This window comes from Thermobia domestica, chromosome 15 (assembly GCF_964235325.1).
Source record: "Thermobia domestica chromosome 15, izTheDome1.hap1.1, whole genome shotgun sequence".
NCBI lineage: Eukaryota > Metazoa > Arthropoda > Insecta > Zygentoma > Lepismatidae > Thermobia > Thermobia domestica.
This window is the reverse complement of record NC_137468.1, coordinates 41,121,277-41,140,271: the sequence shown is the minus strand read 5'-3', so window position 1 is coordinate 41,140,271 and position 18,995 is coordinate 41,121,277.

Genomic DNA, 18,995 nt, shown 5'->3' with positions numbered 1-18,995 from the left:
CCCTCTCATTCGTTTTCCTCTCGACCCAGCTATTTCTCTCCATTCTTCTCCACGCACATATTTCGAAAGCCTCCAATTGTTTCTCATCATTTTTGCGTGATGCCCATATTTGTGCCCTATAAATACAGTACACGAAGCATTTTATGAGTTTTTTTTTTTCAATTCTATTCAAGGCAATTCTATCCCACAAAATAGTATTTTTTCATCCTAAAGGCTTCTTTCGCCATTTCTATCCTTGCTTTTATTTCACGTTCGCATGTCATATCATCACTAATAATACTACTCAGATATCGAAAACTAGTAATTGGTTGTTTTCTCTCGCTCCTACTTCTATATTTCACACCAATTGCTTCGTTTCAATCCCCATGGATTTTATCTTTCTAATATTTATTTTCATCCCATATTCTTCAGAAGCCTTTCTCAAGTTTTCTACATCTTATTAATTTTCTTTATAGATTCTGCAACAACAACCATATCAACTCCAAACTGTATACACCTCACTATTTTATCTCCTACCGAAATTTCATCTTCATTAGGTAGACTTGTTTTCGCTATCTCTTGTACATAGCTATTAAATAATGCCGGCGAAATACATAATCTCTGTTGAACTCACCTTCCAATTACACTGTCTGTCTACTGTGCATGCACCAGTGAATTTCTATGGACCGAATAAATAATAGAACCTATATGAATAACATATCTCATTCCTCAAAGTAACGAATACGGTAAACAAAAACATGAATAGACATATTACATCAGAGCGAAATAGGTATAAACTTCAGACACTTTAAAATACATTTCATTCGCTTTCCCCGTTGGTCTAGTGACTAGCAGGTATGCCTTTCATGTACGGGGTCCCGAGTTCGATTCCCGTTGGAGGACTTTTTGGAATTTTAACTGTTCTAGATTTTTTTAAATCGTGTTCCTGTCGTTCAAGCTTAAAGGAAAAGATTGTAAAACGTGTATAACCGAGTAGAAAATAGAGACAAGTTACTCAGATACGTTTTTTTTTGTTTATGTCGATACGGCTATACGTTTGTGGTGAATATTCGAACATTACAGGTCTTGCAATGCATAAAAGCCTTTTTTGTATAAACCACATTCAATTTTACGTCATAATAAGTTATATAAAACAGGTTGAATCTGTGAAATGATTGGGGTTGGAGTATTCGTAAATGTTTTCATAGTTAGGAGATTGTATATGCAAACCCGCTAAACGTGGGGATTTACTTCTGTGAAATTTGGTACATGAGACAGCTGTGAAGAATAATAGTTCACAGTCTGCTATTGTCGACCGTTGACAGTATTGCAAAGATACCATCGGCGAAGCAAACACACGTGAAATTTCGGAGATGACTGACGCAGTTATATCAATTCGAGCAATAAGTTCTTCGGCTGTCGTAGCTGGTGTTGCATACAAAAGGCTTTTCATAACCTCCCCCAAAGAAAAAGAAATCAAGCGGCGTGAGGTATGGTGAATGAGGTGGTCATAACACTAGTCAGGTTCTTCCCTCCCAATCCAACCATCTGGGAATGTTTCATTCAGGAAGGTCTGCATATTCCTGTCAAAATGTGCAGGTGCACCGTCATGCTGGGATCACAAATGCTGTCTTATGTTCAAGGGCACGTGTCGTATGAATTTGGAAAGAAAAAAAAAACATTACGTAAAAATAAAAGATATATACTCCCACAAAGGCGGGCTGGTAATAAATAAGGTCCTACCACAAAATTATCCACCATACCGCACCGCAAGTTCGCACTAAATCTCTGCTGCTGTTCGTTCACTAGAGTTGCATGTGGATTTTTATGCCCTACACATGGCTGCTGCTAGTTTCAGGACGATCTATGATCATTCCCAGTACGCTGCGTTCAAATTCAACTGTCTCCGATTTCACGTAGGGGAAATTGAAGAGACCCTATCCCTCGAATTCGAATATGGAGGCGTGGAATAAGTACTAGGAAGGTTACTCTTCTTTGAGGACGACGGTCACGATATAAACGTATCGCTCTGGGCTATTTCTCCTTTCCTCTCCATAAATGAGGTGCATCTGCCAAGGCATGGACAGGGTAATCTGTCATTGCGCAAGCACGTATAGAAAACACAATTTTACTTAAACCCCAACGTCTACACTTTTGCACGACTGTGAATACCTGGACACACCGCCTTACCTTTGAAAGCAACATATCCTATACTGCTATACAGCAATTCTACACCAGAGCATCAGACTATGTAGATCACTCGCAAGTTGCGAAGATGCCTACTACAACACAGCCACACTAATTGATGTGATTTCACAACGAAACTGCAAGACAGCCTTCTGCGAGCTACTCGCAATCGGCACACAAGGAACAATAGTTCCGTAGTGTGAGATCGAAGCATCATGCCGTTAGTGAACGTATTTTGAACTCCGTCCGTGCTATTACGTGTATGCAAAAGTGCCACATTCTCTTTCCTCTTTATAGGTATTCCATCCACCTTCAAGATACATTAAAACGCCGAAAAAAGATCCCCCTCCCATTTTTGGATGTAATTGCAACGAACTTTCTTCTAGACTCCAGCAGTGATAAAGTCAAAATGTAAGTGGGCTACACTAGGACGCTATTTTTGTATATTCACAATAGCAGTGTAGTTTTTCGTAGCTCCGGGGTAAGGGGCGGCTTGCCAACTCCAAGGAAGGGAAAAAGTAACTCGATCACCTAAAGGATAAATCTAGTGACTGTCCCAGCACATTCGTTTGTATCGTTATAAACGTGCATATCTCGTGTTTCGTCTAATGTTTGTTGCTCTTGTGCATAGAAGTGTCATATTCCGCGGAATTATATATTACGAGGAGGAAACTCTTTAACGCAGCTTACTTTTGCCCAATATTTATTCACATAATATTTGGGAATTCCTATGTCAAGTGGAGAATCCCTTGTACGTTCTTCATCATGTATGCTGTTTGCATTTTTGGATTCTACGTGTTATGTTTCTTTACATGCCGTCTGACTGTTCTATGCACAGTCGTTTGAAACCTAATACGGATCAAAGTTATTTTTTTTTTTTTCATTTTCACACACGTAACTTGGACAGAAAGCTGTTCATTTATCATCCGTCACCATTAGCCTAGAAGATATAACGGTGATACATTAAAGACTTCTTTTCATTTAAATTCTTCTTCTGACAGTTTATTTTGAGCTGAGACAAAATAGATTAATCACACATGGTAGCTCTCTTTCTTCCGAAATCTAAGTGTTATTCAAACTTGAATATTATACTATTATTTTTGATTGCAGAAATCTTGTACTTGGTTGTTGTTCATTTCCCTCATTCACGTTTGATAAAATACTCACAGGAAAAGCTACTCCAGTTTTCTTGGGAGTCACTCTTGCGAAGCCACTGCACTATATCCGATTACACACTAATGGAATCTACGACTAAAAATAATGGACATTTCTTTTACCCGAACTATGATCCGACGTTTTGTTCTTGAGTTATGGCTGTTTACATTTTTCGGACAAATTTTCGGGTGATAAAGGCACCGAAAGGAGGAATTTTTACACCAAAGTTTTTGTATACTTTCCGTTTTATCTCGGTGTCAGGAATCACCTCCCGACGTTTGTTATAATAATTAAGTTACACTCTGTGTATATATACAGGCACCATTTTATGTATTAAAGCTACCAAATGTGTTAAGTAACGTAAATAGGTGAACTGTGAAAACTAGAGACACTTTCTAGTTCTTGTAATAATTTTTTTATCAAACAAAATGAAGCTAAATATACACCGATAAATCAATATATATTTCTATTTTAGAAATACAATAGGCACTGATACAGAAATAATCAAAAAGAGCTCTAAAAATACTTGTATATCGATTGCACTTAGCTTATGAAAGTTTTTTGGCAATAAATGAGTAAAAGCACAAAAAACTCTTATCTTACCAAATAGACTTAAATGTTATGCTCTACTGGGTTTATAAAAGCGATTGAAAGGATTTTTTTTTGAAAAGCGATTGTATTCTTTACCTGTTCTCTGCCAATAGCAACTGTATGAATGTATAATACAAAACTGGTTCAAAGAAGAATTAAAAAAAATATTTTTAATGTGATATTCCGCAGGCCGCCTTTTTGTAAGGACGCACTGTACCCTTCACAATTTGTTTACCAAGAACCACTATATGAAAACAGAACTGGTGTACAGAAGAACAACTAAAACCACTTATCTATAATGTAATGTTTTGCAAGGCGCACTGTACCCTTCACGGTTTCATTATCAACAGCATGTATTTATTGTACAGAACTGTGCTATACAGAATAATAAATAAATCATTTATCTTTGATGTGGTTTCGCAAGGGCGCCCTACGTAAAGGGCGCACTGTATTTACTATGGGTTCTTTACCAATAACAACTGTAGGAATTTATTAAAAAAAAACTTGTACCTCGGAGGGCGCACCGGGACATGTCCCGGTATCCGATGGGTACAGCACGGGCCTGGGGACTACCCAGAATTAAATCACGAGCCTAGACCTAAATGCACTTCTAGTGCACATCATTGGTTTCTTCCAAATTTCACCATTAAAAAAAAAAACTGTAATTATGCGTCACGATTTTTCTGTAGCTCCCAAACCCTGAGTTGAAAATTAAAGTGAATTCAACCATGATCTTTCAGGTAAGTTTTCTAAGAAAAAAGTTTCACTAATCTAGTAAAGACATCAACTAAAATAGACAGTACCTATATCCCCGAAACTCGTGTCTTTGCGATTGATCCTAGATTATCTGCGTACATTAATTGATTCTTAGCATAAGCTAAATTGCTTTCCATGAATACGAACTTCGTATTTATATTTTCTTTATAAATACTGCACGGAAATATTACATGTGAGAAAGCTTAGAAATAAAGCACACATATTTCATTGATTAAAGTGAATTGATTTCACATTCCAGATTTATATGTTTAAAGGCCATATCGAAAAGAGTAAGAAGATTATTTTGTCATGTGAATTAGTAAAGTTAATAGACCTAATTCGATTAATCTGTTCGACATGCCATTCAATATATTATTTATTTCACACCATACAGGTTTCACAGTGCTTGAATATTATTTTCGTTGTTAATGTTAAACTACGATGCAAAGCAAATTATATTTGTATTGACATAGAAGGATATTTATATCAATTATGAATAAGTAAGATAATTTCTATACATTGAGAGTAATATGAAAACTCATAACAAAACAAAATTCTTATGTAGTTGTTCATAACACATATAATAGGAATAGTTGATGAATTATAGACTAATTTCAACTGAATGTTCTGTACTGTCATAAGTGTTACTCTTTTTCTCGGAAGATCAGATAAAGAGGACAAGGAGCAACATGGATTAAGACGTTGATAATAAACAGAAACATCGATATCATAGTCATGAATTCATCACTAGATGATTGTAAACAAAGATGTCCGAATTCATGTTTTCTTCATCAAATATCACTAATTTATCTTTAAAACTAGGACTTTATTCCCTTGTCGTCTAAACGCCTAATATCTGAAGTTGAGGTTGATATAAATAATAAAAATTCATGTTACATATCACGTTTGTTCAATTTTTTTTTACTATTTTTTGGGTGAATGTAAAAATGTAAACAAATAAAAACAACAAAGACGAAAATACATTGTTTGGAAGTAATGTTACGACTGTTTAGTGGTTGCAAGGCAACGAGCATCTCACTTTTCTTTTTAATGTAAATTGTCATAGCACTTCGGCGGTGGTAGCGGAAGTGATAACATCTCTCAGTTAGTACTATGAAAAAGAATGGGAATCATACACACATTACATACTTCTTTATGTTTCTCAACACTTACATACACACTATCCATAAATATCCTAGACATTTTTATTTTACTAATTTTTCACTCCAATTTTTCTGCCCCGACCATCATGGTGTTTGATCCTTTCTCACGGCTGGAACTCCTCGATTTTGACAATGGTACATTCCCTAATATGACAATTTTTCTATTCTCTCGGTTTTCAAATTTTCAATATCTAATCCTGACTCAATCGTTTTATATTTCTACCTTTTATCAATTAATTAAATACATAATTTAGGGAATACGATTTGAAAGTCGTCCAATAATTGCAAATGGTAGCGTCCGCTATTAGTAATATTTTTACTCTTTATCAAATAATTAAATTTTCACATACATAATTCAATTTTTAACACAGTTTTTTGCACACTTGGACTAGATGTTTGGTGCACCACTATTTACACGATTAATAGTGAAGAAAAGAGTAGTGTTACACGATTTTCTTTTCAGAAGAAAAGTAGCTTTTAAAGCACGTCGCCCCACAATGCTCCGAATTCTGGGGTTGTAGACCGAATATCCTTAAGATTGACTTCTTTCGTATTCGATTTACAGGTCAAATGTTGATACACGTTTGCCTTATTCGTATTCAACACCAAATCGTTATTGGTTCTCCGCTAGGATACCGCTCCTACGCAAAATTAAAGTGAATCTTAATACATATGATAGTCGCGTAGGAATAGATTAGTTTGCAGTACCCATCATCAACGTAAGAATTGCCCTTCGATCTCTACTTAATACTATATACTACTCATAAAATTAGAAGGTGGGGATCCAGTTAATTATCATCATCTAGAAATAGAAAATGTATATGTCTATATCAATCATCTTGGTGATCTTGCTAATTATATCATCATCTCGAAATAGAAAATGTATATGTCTATATCAATCATCTTTGAGATCTTGCTAATTATATCATCTCGAAATAGAAAATGTATATGTCTATATCAATCATCTTTGAGATCTTGCTAATTATATCATCTCGAAATAGAAAATGTATATGTGTATATCAATCATCTTGGTGATCTTGCTAATTATATCATCATCTCGAAATAGAAAATGTATATGTCTATATCAATCATCTTTGAGATCTTGCTTATTATATCATCATCTCGAAATAGAAAATGTATATGTCTATATCAATCATCTTTGAGATCTTGCTAATTATATCATCATCTCGAAATAGAAAATGTATATGTCTATATCAATCATCTTGGAGATCTTGCTAATTATCATAATCCATAAATAGATATGTATATATGTATATCCATTATATATATATCTTAGGGATGGTGTTAGTTATCATTATCTATAAAAGATGTATATATATACATGTTCATTATCTTGGGATGGTGTTAGTTATCATTATCTATAAAGGATGCGTATATATACATGTTCATTATCTTGGGGATGGTGTTAGTTATCATTATCTATAAAGGATGCGTATATATACATGTTCATTATCTTGGGGATGGTGTTAGTTATCATTATCTATAAAGGATGCGTATATATACATGTTCATTATCTTGGGGATGGTGTTAGTTATCATTATCTATAAAGGATGCGTATATATACATGTTCATTATCTTGGGGGTCAAATTATATTCTGAATCATAGCATGCACAATATTACTTTTAACATACACATTATTACATTATTACATTATTAAACAGAGCAGATTCTTAGTCATTTACTTCGCTTATTTGTTATTCGTTCCTTATCTATCCACTCCATGAGATTTTTTTATTAAATAAAAAGTAGCTCTTTGGCTGAGAATAGGCATATGTTTTCGAAACATACAACTTATCCTTAATTTGATACACTTAAAGAAATGAAAAGTTTCATACCCCGTGAAAACAAAAGATAATTAAGGGAAAGAGGCAAAAAAACACTTTCAAGCAAGTTACACTAACTTCTCATAACGAAATAGGGACAGGGTCCCTCGTACTCAAATAAATCCGAAAGAAATAAGCACTGCCCTACAAAAAAGGATAGAAAGAATATCATGACCTAAAAATAAAACTCATAAAATTCTAGAGTATTCGACTATTCTCAATATTAATTCGACTAATTTTAGTATTCGACTATTCTCAATATTAAATCCTGAAACTGTCTCCTTTAGCCTAGCCGGCATAACCGTGGGACGTAAAACAAAGATTTCATTTCATTTTTAAAAATCCTGAAACAAGCTCAGACTTTCCCTCAGCAAAATCAAAGGGAGTTTGATTTGTCTCCGCCAAACAAGAAGCAAACGATAACAATGATAAAGAAAATGTGATTCATAAAAACCACAACTCTTCTTGAAAATAACCAAAACATAATAGTATATGTCTCTCAGTTAAAAGGACAAAAGACAAAATCAAAGCTAAGCTAACTTCATAAGGAATAGTCTGTGCTACCACTGGTAAACCCCCTAACAAACAATATAATGAGTTAGATCACCCCGCAATTGTTACAGTATATACAACACTGTACAACATAAGAAAACAACACATTCTGGTACAACACAAGAAAAACAAACCTAAGGAAAAGTTAACATAATACTCAAATAAGAAATTCTCAATAACACTAATAAAGTCAAAATGGCAGTCCACAAATTTCCATTTTATTGGGCACTCGTCGAATCTGAATGTAACCTAAAACCTTCCGCTCAAGCAAAGTTAAAAAAGGAACACCAACTAAAACACAAATAATCAAGATCAAGTAAGAAAAAAACTCCCATGAGATAATCATAATACATTATTACCTGGATTAATAATCCATTATTAGATCCTAAATGAAATGCACTTATCTGCCAAAATAATAATTACTTTTATTTTTCAATAATAGATATTATTAGTACTTGTTTCTTTCGTACTAAAATACTACTTTAAGAATAGAAACAGATCTGAACTCAGATCATGTAAGATTTCAAAGGTTGAACAGACCTATATACCAATATTCTGCACCTAGATAAAATCTTAATCCTAGATAAAATCTCTCTTGTCGATCTGAACTCAAACAAAAGCTGTTATCCCTTAGGTAACTTAGTTTAGTAATCATTAGTAAAGGATCTTAAAAATACATAAAAGTAACTATTTAAAAAAAGAGTTTATTTGTCTTCTTGTCACCCCAGCACAATACTTAAACAATAAACAATCATTGCCAACAATAAGAATTATTTAAATGTAAAGTTCTACTGGGTTTTATCGCCTTTTTAACATCATGTCAAAAGTAAAATGCAATATTTTAGACAGCATTCCACTCGTCCGACCTTTTATACAAGCCTACATGGGCGCCGACTACGTGGGCGCTCCGGGGCTCGAGCACCGCTATACGATGTTTGTATTCCTGTAGAAGCGTCGTTGTGTGAAAGGTGATTGTATGCAAGTTCCTTGCTGCCAGCATCTGTGCTCTATGTTTTATTGGCAAGAAAATATTTTTGGATACTTCCAGTGTAATAACTGAGTTCCCACTAATTAGTGTGTGTAGTGAAATACAGATATATTCTGTTTCTAAACTTAGTGTCAAATGTGTCACAATCAAGTTTGGGCATATGGCGGATAATATTACCATGTCTGGAAACTACTGCACCTTTGTGGTAGATTTATAAAATGAGCACGATTCCTCTAAGAGTACGCATTCTTCCCTTCAAGAGAACGCGCACTTTTCGGGACCGGAGGACTGTGTAGACAATTGAATTTGACTCTTAGTTGAGAACACCTTGTCAGATTCTTTTCCTAATTCTGACGTTGCGGGGTTAAATAGGCAAAATGGGGCTGTTTTGAGGCAAAATGAATAGGTTTCTCTGATATAAACCCTAGTGCCAGCCTTGGAAGAGTAACTGGCTTCAACAAAACTCAATGCACGATATTGTTCAGCAAGTTGCAGGCAATTTTACAATTTCCATAGAATGTTTAATATGGATGAAAGTGGCATTTCAACTGTCTCAAATAAAATTTCAAAAAGTACTTTCGCCAATTCGGAAAAGGCAGTGGGTGAAGTTGTCTGGTGAGAAGGGACAGACGTTTACTGTTCTCTTTTGCATGTCTCCAACTGGAGTGTACGTACCTCCAGCCGTCATATTTCATGAAACAGAATGAAAATGGAGTTGTATGAAGATGGGCCTGCAGGAACTTTACCTGTGATCTCAGATTATGGATAATATAGCCAGCGAACTTTTTGGATTGCTTGAAACATTTCTCTCGCCTCGTCAAAAGCCCACTCAGAATGAATTGTTGTTTGTTCTTGATAATTACACCACACACTGCACTTTGGAAACAGTGCTGTATTGTAGGGATAATTACATTATCTTTGTTTCTCTTCCCCGGCATGCAAGCCACACAGTGTGCGAATTAGATAATCTATATTGGGGGGGGGGATAAAAATTAGGCCAACAGGACATAAAATCTGAAGGTGCAAATTTCAAAATGAGACAATAATGCCTTACCCCCATGTACACACTCCACCAAACCTTTCAAACGTGTTTAAATGTTGTACTCACTCTTGTCCCCGTAGCTCTCTAAGGTTTATTTAGTTAATAATTCGGCCCAAGCGATAGCCATGATCACAAACATATGTTAATTTTTTCGCTCATATTGAAATCTCCTACTTTGCGTTATTACATACAGGATGCAAAAAAAAAAAAAAAAAAACATACTTCAGTCTTATGAAAACCACTAAAATTATCAGTTAACCCGGACATACATTTTTTTAAAAAAAGAAATCTAGATATTAGCCTATCAAACAAGAAATGGATTGTTGCTGGTCCCGATTTCTGACATCAAAGTCAAATCGAAGGCCAATTCTCTCGATTCAAATTTCGAGCTTGTGCTTCTACTTCCCGCTAAAGCTGCGCTCTTCACTACCTTTTTTCCCTCGAAATATCCGTGATGGGGCTCAGGGAGTCAACACTTAGAAGTTACGAGAGAATACTTATATCTCAGATTTTGAGTAAGTTACACAGTTTCAAAAGTTCATTTCCATAAACTGTAAAAGGCAGTGATTACTATGCTAATTATTACAAATTAAATGGAACTTTTGAGTTGCATACACACAAACTACTAGGGAATGAAGACCATGTGCTAAGAAAGAATACAGTGGAAAATGAATAACATGTTATAACAAAACTTAAAATAAGATGATAATCGATACAAATGTAGAGGATGAATATGACATGTTCTCACTTTGCCAAGTATGGTGAAAAAAGCTATTTGTTTAATTCTTCTTGGCCAACCGCTAAGAACATTTATAAATCCATATGTGGCTTTGTTATACGCAATTAGTACATTCAAATTCACAAACGATGACGAACTGAAGGGTACGAAGGTACAGTTGCAAGTAACAACCGTAGTCATAATAATATAGTTCTACTAAACAACGTTGAAAATAGTGGGTAATTAGGTGGTAAGTAGAAATGACTAAAACTGAATAGTTTACATAGATCATTTCAAAACACAGCTAGAAGATTAAACTTACAAGAAATGACAAAAATTAGTGAAATTAGGAGTTATACTGAGCATAGCTTGGGGAGCAAAGCGAACATCCCCGGTGGGGATACTTCAGCTGACTTCTTTGGAGAGGAACTAAATTAGATTGAGGGGGAAAATCCCTCTCATCCCCCTGGTAATTCGAACCCTGAAGCCACATGGTGCAGCCCCTTGACAAGAAGTTCGAACCTCTGAAGACTGCGTTTGTAGCTGAATGTGACAAATGGATGGTCAACTACCATTGATCACCTGCAGAAGGAATAACACAAAGGGACGTTTCCGGCATCTTCCGCATTGCATACGAAAGGATTGCAACAATTGAGAAAGTTTGAAGTTTGTGGCAGGCTACAGGGATCCACCCTTTTAATTTTGACGTCTTGAGCGATGTAGACTTCCAACCTTCGGCGGTGACCAATAAAAACTGTACTCTATTGACAGCGAAGAGAATGGTGCAACATTAGATGTTCCAGATGAACCAGTAGCAGTACATCAGTCAGCATGTCTGCCTCTTCCTAAACACTCAGGTGTACAGAAGAGAAAAAGAGCAGGGAAGAAGTCTGAGATTATGACGTCACCATCACTCAAAAACGAACTTGTAGCATCCACAGAAGTAATTTGCAAGAGGAATAGGCCTAAGGATTAAGTTGATGCCAAGACTGAAGAAAGATGTCGAGCTCCTGCAGACCAACCAAGATCTTCATCCGAGGAGAACTATTTCTGCCCTGGATGCGATGAGCAGTACACGAAACCCATCACCGAGGATTAGGTGCAGTGTCATGCCTGCAGAAAGTGGTGGCATGAGGCCTGTTCAAATTATTAGAGCCTCGCTATTTTTAAGTGTCTAATCATAAAAATGTCAGGTTTTAGATGCATAAGTTCATTATAATGTTTATCTTTGTTTCCTTTGCGCATATAAGTTTCTATTTAGTTTGAAGGCAGTATCAATTATACTTAGGCATAATTTGGCAGTTTTGAATTTTGTTTTGTAATTTCACTTTCTAGGCCTAGGTAACTGTTGGCTATCCCTTGGTTTCCCTCATTATCAAGAATTTGTATACTTTTGATGTTACACTTAGACCCCCTATATTTGTATTCATTTATATCAATTTCTTACAAAAACTTTATATCTCTTTTCGTGTTTCTGTGATAATTTACTTTGGATTGTATAATATCATTTTCATTTGCTGTCCTGTAATAGTACTATTCTCAGATAGCAAATATGTACTCTTGGAGGACACATTGCGTACTGTTAGAGGCATAGTCCTTCAAGAGTGTGCAAATGCGTTATTTTATAATTATGCGTCTATTGTTGTAACTATTGCCTCACTATCTTTATATTTTCCTCCAATTTTGACCTTAAGGAATGAATAAAGATTTGTGTTAGAAATTATCACTCTGGGTGATTTCCCTTTTCCTCTTTACGTGTTTAAAGACTGAGTGCGTACTCTTTGGGGGAACTTCCCTTACGATTGGCATCCCAGATTCAACAAGCTAATGACGGCATACTCGGCTGAAGCCATAAACGAACCTACTTGGCTGTTGTGCCGAGATGAATGGAAGAATGAGTGAATTCGTCAAACCCGACTTCCTGTGCTTATTTTGGACGCCATACGGAACGAATTTATGGTTCGAAACTTTCTCGAAATGAGACAACCTGGAGTGTTCTTTTTATTTTTGGACATGAAAGGTTTAAATAGATACTCAAAGCAATTAGGGTAGAACTTAGCAAGGAATTACTTGTTTAAAAACTAAGTCTCATTAACTGTTGTCGAAAGCAGTCTTGTTAGTAGCATTAAAGTTTGTTGTTACAGTTTTCTCTCAATTTACAATAATGCTGTAATGTATATACGTACGTTACTTTCCAACCACAAATGGATCCGATAAGTCTTTTTAAGTAACAGGTTAAAGAGAAAATTAAACAAACAACAATAATTAAACAATCAATTCAAAGACAATGATTGATCGTAATCTGTTTCGGTCACTCTATGTAGTGAGCCTGTTTCCACTTCCGTTTGTATGTGAGAATACATGTTACACTTGCGGGATCGAGATTTCCCATATTATTTATATTTAAACAATTCTAGTGATTATCCAGTGAGAATTTTGTGAACATTGATTCTAATCGTAACACACATTATTCTTTTCATACCACAATGAAGGGAAAAGTTTCTGAAGTAAGTTCGTTTTCAGACAGATTCAAAATATGTGTTAAAGAAGACATTCGTAGACACATGAAAAACAAAAGGTGAAAAAAGAATTTAGAGAGAAAATTGCTTAGCATTTCTTTTAAATGCGTACTCTTTGGAGGAAATGGAGATATGCAATATTCATTCAATAATAAATATGCAAAAGTTCGATAATCTGGAAGTTTGGTGATTTTTTTTTTTTTTTAAGCATTGATGCCACTGTTACATAATTATGCAAACACGTATTTATTAGTTTGGGATAGCGGATACTGGATACTGTAGGCAGTGTTGTGAGAAGTCATATGGTTTTACACTTGTTTTGTCGTACTTCTGGTCATTTTCAGCTATGTTGTCGGGTGCCTTCTTGGTTATCTGAAACCTTAATAATGCGACTAATCGAATGAATCGCTGATTACAATATTTGAGGTCTATTAGTCTACTGGTACTCATAGCGAAAATACATGCAATAAAGCTAGTCTTAACACTGCAATAGAATATCAATTTATGAATATCGAAAAATGACATGGATGTTTGTTCCAACTACATCTTCAAAGCGTGCGAAAACTCACCTATAAAATTAAAGAAATAGTTTTTTTTTTTTTTTGGTATATAATATCGAACCCCTCTTCTGGTGTTCTGTTCAATACATGAAAAAATGGTAATTTTGAAAAAAAAAAAAAAAAAAAAAAAAAACAATGTATGTTCAAGATGATGATAGAACAAGGGTTCGATATTACAAACTAAGAATTAATTTCAACTTTTATTCTTATGGATATTATGCATGTCATAGGTGCAACGCTTCTTTCGTTCACTTTTATGTTTTCTTTAGTTAAGTAGTCTTTAACACCAGTGGGCCAGTGTGCACTCTAGTTGCATCCATCCAGCAAAAACTATTGCTAGCCAGTGTGTGATACAGTTTCCAGCAATTCGATGAAAATATTTATTAGCCAGCAAGAATTCTTATTGGATCTATCAAGAGGTCATGCTGGACCGGCAATAGGGAATCGGTGTGATAATTACCGTAAATCTTCTACGGTAATAACACACCTGTGCTTTTTAGAAAAAAAAACCACCCCTAAATATTACGGTAAATTACCGTAAATTATACCGTACCAAATTTGTTTCTAAACACGGTCAATAATTATTTTGCTTCTAAATATACGGTCTGCCGTTTTTATGAAAAAACAGTGATTCGTAAAATTTAGGGTTATCGGATGGCAGCGAGAGTTGACGGTAATCGGTCAGTAAATTTAAGGCAAAATTTTTTACAGTGTGTTCCTATTTCCGCGTTCCTTCGTGCAATCATTTTGTCTTTAACACGACCGTAGAGTAATGTTTACTCAACACTGGGTCTGTGTTTACCGCAACATTGGCTCTGTGTTAACCGTAACACTGGATTCTTGGAACTAAAATAATAGGGTCAAGTTTTAGGGATACTGGATCCTCTAGCTTGTGTTAAAATTGAGATGTATTAACACTATCATTTCTTGCTCTGTACCTATTTTTCTTTTCCCGTATTTCTACCTTTAATCAATCACACAAGAGCACCAACAGAAAAGATAATCGAAGACAAAATATACTATACTCTTCAGAAAGACTCCAATCACGATGAATTGCGTCTCGTAGTCTACAGCCTAATGCCTAAGACTATTTAGTTTTAAAAGAACTTGACTTCAGTTTCTTATTGAACCCTTACTATAGATATGCTATATTGACTTGATGCCTGGTCTTCCCTTGCAAGTGCTGCTATCAGCTGAAGGAATTCCACTCGCTTTCTCTCGCTTAGCAACAGCTGAACCCTTATTGGCTCAACGCGTGGGTGTGTGAGGGTGTGAGCGTTAGTTCGCATTTTTGCCACTGCTCAAGACATTTTGGCAGCACAATAACACTTTGAATCATATCCAGACTTAACGGGGACACGAACACAGAAACATCGAGGATAGTATAAGCGTAACGTAGTCGTTATTGCTCTCGTCTTTGGTGCAAGCGGTCCCGGGGTTCGATTTCCGATGGCGACACTCGGTCAAAAGTGTGTAAAAGCGTTTTCAGGCTAGCTATCTTGAGTGAGGTTTTCTTCATTCAAATAGGGCAAATGCCGAGATGGTACCTAACATACAGTTCCCAGGCCGCTTCCTTTTTCCCCCAACCCTTTCTTCATTCCCTTTCCTTGGATAATGTGACGGGCTAACAGCCATAGATGTTAAAAGCCCAGAAATCTAATTCCTAATCGTAAATCCTAATCGAGAGTAGTATTAAACTCGCAGTTATTGCACGATTACAGCACATCCGCAAAATAATTATTACTCCTGTGTGTTCGAACTGGAATGACTATGATCGCCGCTAGATGATCGGCCGCAAAGGGGCACAATTTAATTTATTTTGATAGACTATACTACCGAAATGAAATGATACAAACCTTGCCAGGATCAAAATCTATGTTAAGGAGCTCAAACAGATGTAATAAATTCAAAATGACAATTAATAATTCTCTAATATAAGTGATTTTATCATTTTACAGAAAGGCATATTGTCAAGAACCTGGATCTTTGATAGACTCATGAATGGTATCAATAGTTAAAAAAAAAAAAAAAAATCCATCAAATATTCCATGAATGTTAAAACTGATATTAGCGTTCGAGAATTTTTTTTCTTTTAAATATATTCACATTGAAGACGAAGAAAAGAGGAATGGATGAAAACAAGCCAAATATGAAAAATTTAGTTGATTTTTTCTTTGGATCTGAATGCGAAAGGTATGAATGGAAAAAGATTAGAGCGTGGTAAACAAGGAAAAAGCGTTCAAGAGGTTGATCTTGGGAGATGTAGAAAAGGGGTAGGAATATATAGAACGCCATAAGTCACCCGTTTTCCGTTTCTGTCTTTGACAAGAGAGTCATAGTGAGGTAGAGTGGGGTGGGAGAAAAGAAGAAAAAAAAAGAGTCGATGATACTCGTATTCGGTGGCTGCGCCAAAGCGCCGGGACGCCGCGTCGTAATGTGAACGTCATGTGCCATACGGGATGAAGTGGAATCGGCTACGTTCAGTTGTGTGGTTGTGCTTCCTCCGAGCTGATCAATCTCTCGCATCCTCTCCCTTTTATTATTATTTTTTTCCTCTCTTTTCTCATCGGCGGGTTTTTCTCCATCTCGGTTCTCGTTCTCTGTGTCAACGTCTCTTCTAGTTCCCCATTTACAACTCTCCAACTTCATCAAGAAACGAGAGGCTGTAGCTGTGTACGTGGTGTGAGGAAAAGTCATCCGAAAAGGGCGCCTTTCAAGCATTGACATTTGCAAGTTTGTTTTCTTTTTTGCCTGTCATCGGGCCATCGAGTGCGTCGCTACAGTAAGTGTTCGTTTCAAAGTTAATAATGTATGTTCGTCACTTGATAGCTAAAAGCGTTTTATATGAATTCCTTTCATTTTTTTTTTAACGTTTAACAAATGTTACGGATATTTTTTTTTCATTGTATACCATGAAATACCTCAACTTAATTTCTAAATCTTTGATTGGCGTGACACTTATTTTTGTGATAACTTAACAATGATGGATATCAAAAATATAAGAAGTGAGGCAGGTAGTATTTGCAAAACGCTATTAATAACTGCTTCCTAACTTTTCTTATATACTAGAGATTTTGGTACGCAGTTTATGATTTTATAATTGTTGGGAATCCAAATATACTATACACCGTACAATAGATCTTGAAAACAATTATTCAGCTTACTTAATAGCATTTTGCAATTATTATCTGCCTCATTTTTTAAATGTTTGAGTGTTCTTCATTTTTTAAAATAAATTATAGCCTACACTAAAATTTTAAACAAAATTTAGGATGAATATACCAAAGAACCCTAATAACTGACAGTTATAGCTATATTAAATTTATTTTAGTAATTGATACAGTTGTAATCAAGCCAATAGCCAGCCCAAAAATGCAGGGGGGCCCGATTCAACCATATTATATAGTTCATTGTCATATTATAGTTTATTTGCAAGTCTACCGTGAAAAGTTTAGGGTGGCAGCAAAAATTTAGGGGGACAGGCTCCCCTAGCCCCCGTGAATACGGGCCTGGTTGTAATCCAACCCTCTAAAATTTAGTTATCTATCTTCGCTATCTATCTAACGAAAAAAATATTTCACAAGAGCTGGAAATTAATAAAAAGTTGATGAATATGAAAATTGTACTTCCTCACCTTCTAGAAACTCTTATGGAAGCATTATCTGTATTATTATACAGGAAGATCGGCCGGAGTAATGTGAAATTGTTTTCTCAAGTCGTAATACCGCGAAGAAGTTGCGAATTAGGGAAACTAGAAAGGAGTAAAAAATGAAATAAAATCGGTTTATATCTTCCGGTCGTACATATGCTATAATCTTTGCGGAATTTGAAAAAAAAAAAATCTAATTTCTGCGATGCTTTTAATTGTACTTAATTTGTCTTAATTTAATTGTAATAACTCGAGGCGGACTCAAGGCGATAATGAATTAGGGAAAAAATTGTTTTAATTGGTCAAAATATTTCTCTCATTCAACGACTGTTAATTCTAAGAAATTCAGGCGCTCTTTACAAGAATTCACAGCTGTTGGGCGAGCGGAATACCTAGACTGATTGGAACAGTTTTTTTCTCTAAATCATTATCGGTTTGAGTAAGATTCAACTACATCTACTACATTTAAATATTGACAAGTTAAGTAAGATAATATATATCGTAGAAATGTGATTTTTTCCAAATTTCGGCAAATTTAGAGAACCTGCGCGACCGGAAGAGAAAAACCGAGTTTATTTCTTTTTTGCTTCTTTTCTAGCCTTCCTAATTCGCAATTTTTCCGCGATATTACGACTTGAAGAAACAATTTTGCATGTTTTCGGTCCCCTATTATATACAGTATAAAATGGCAAGTAAGCTCTGCATTAACGTAATACAAAATATTGGACTTCCACGCTTTTTTTTAAAGCTCAATTATCGAATTTGTTTTTAAGATTCCAAACGATAAATTGGACATGCTTGTTTTCTAGTTCATACAAAAATATATAAGAGTATTTTGGCAAGTAACAAAATTCTGTGCAAAATCTTCCCAATTACAGTCCGCTTTTCATTGAATGTACTTCGAACACAAAGTATTTAAAAAAAGAGCCTGTAAGAATTTTTTAAAGTAAAAAAAAAAATTTTGACAGCATATTAAAGGTCAGTTAATGATATAAAACCAATGAGACAATACGTACATATAAAAATAAAAAATAAATAAACAAAAATAAAAAATATAAAAGTTAGCTGCTTCCGATCATAGTATCATAGTACGAAGTTTATCAAATTTTAGTACGTCACTATTTGAAACTATGACTGGAGGCAAGCAAGTATTTTGTAAATTCGTTAAGTTTCTGTTTTATTTTACTTTATTTAGCAACTCTTTTTCTTCCTGGAAAACATTATTTTCTTTCTTCGAGAACAAACATATCTACCTTCTTTTTTGGGTTTATAAATCTCATGTTTTATTTTC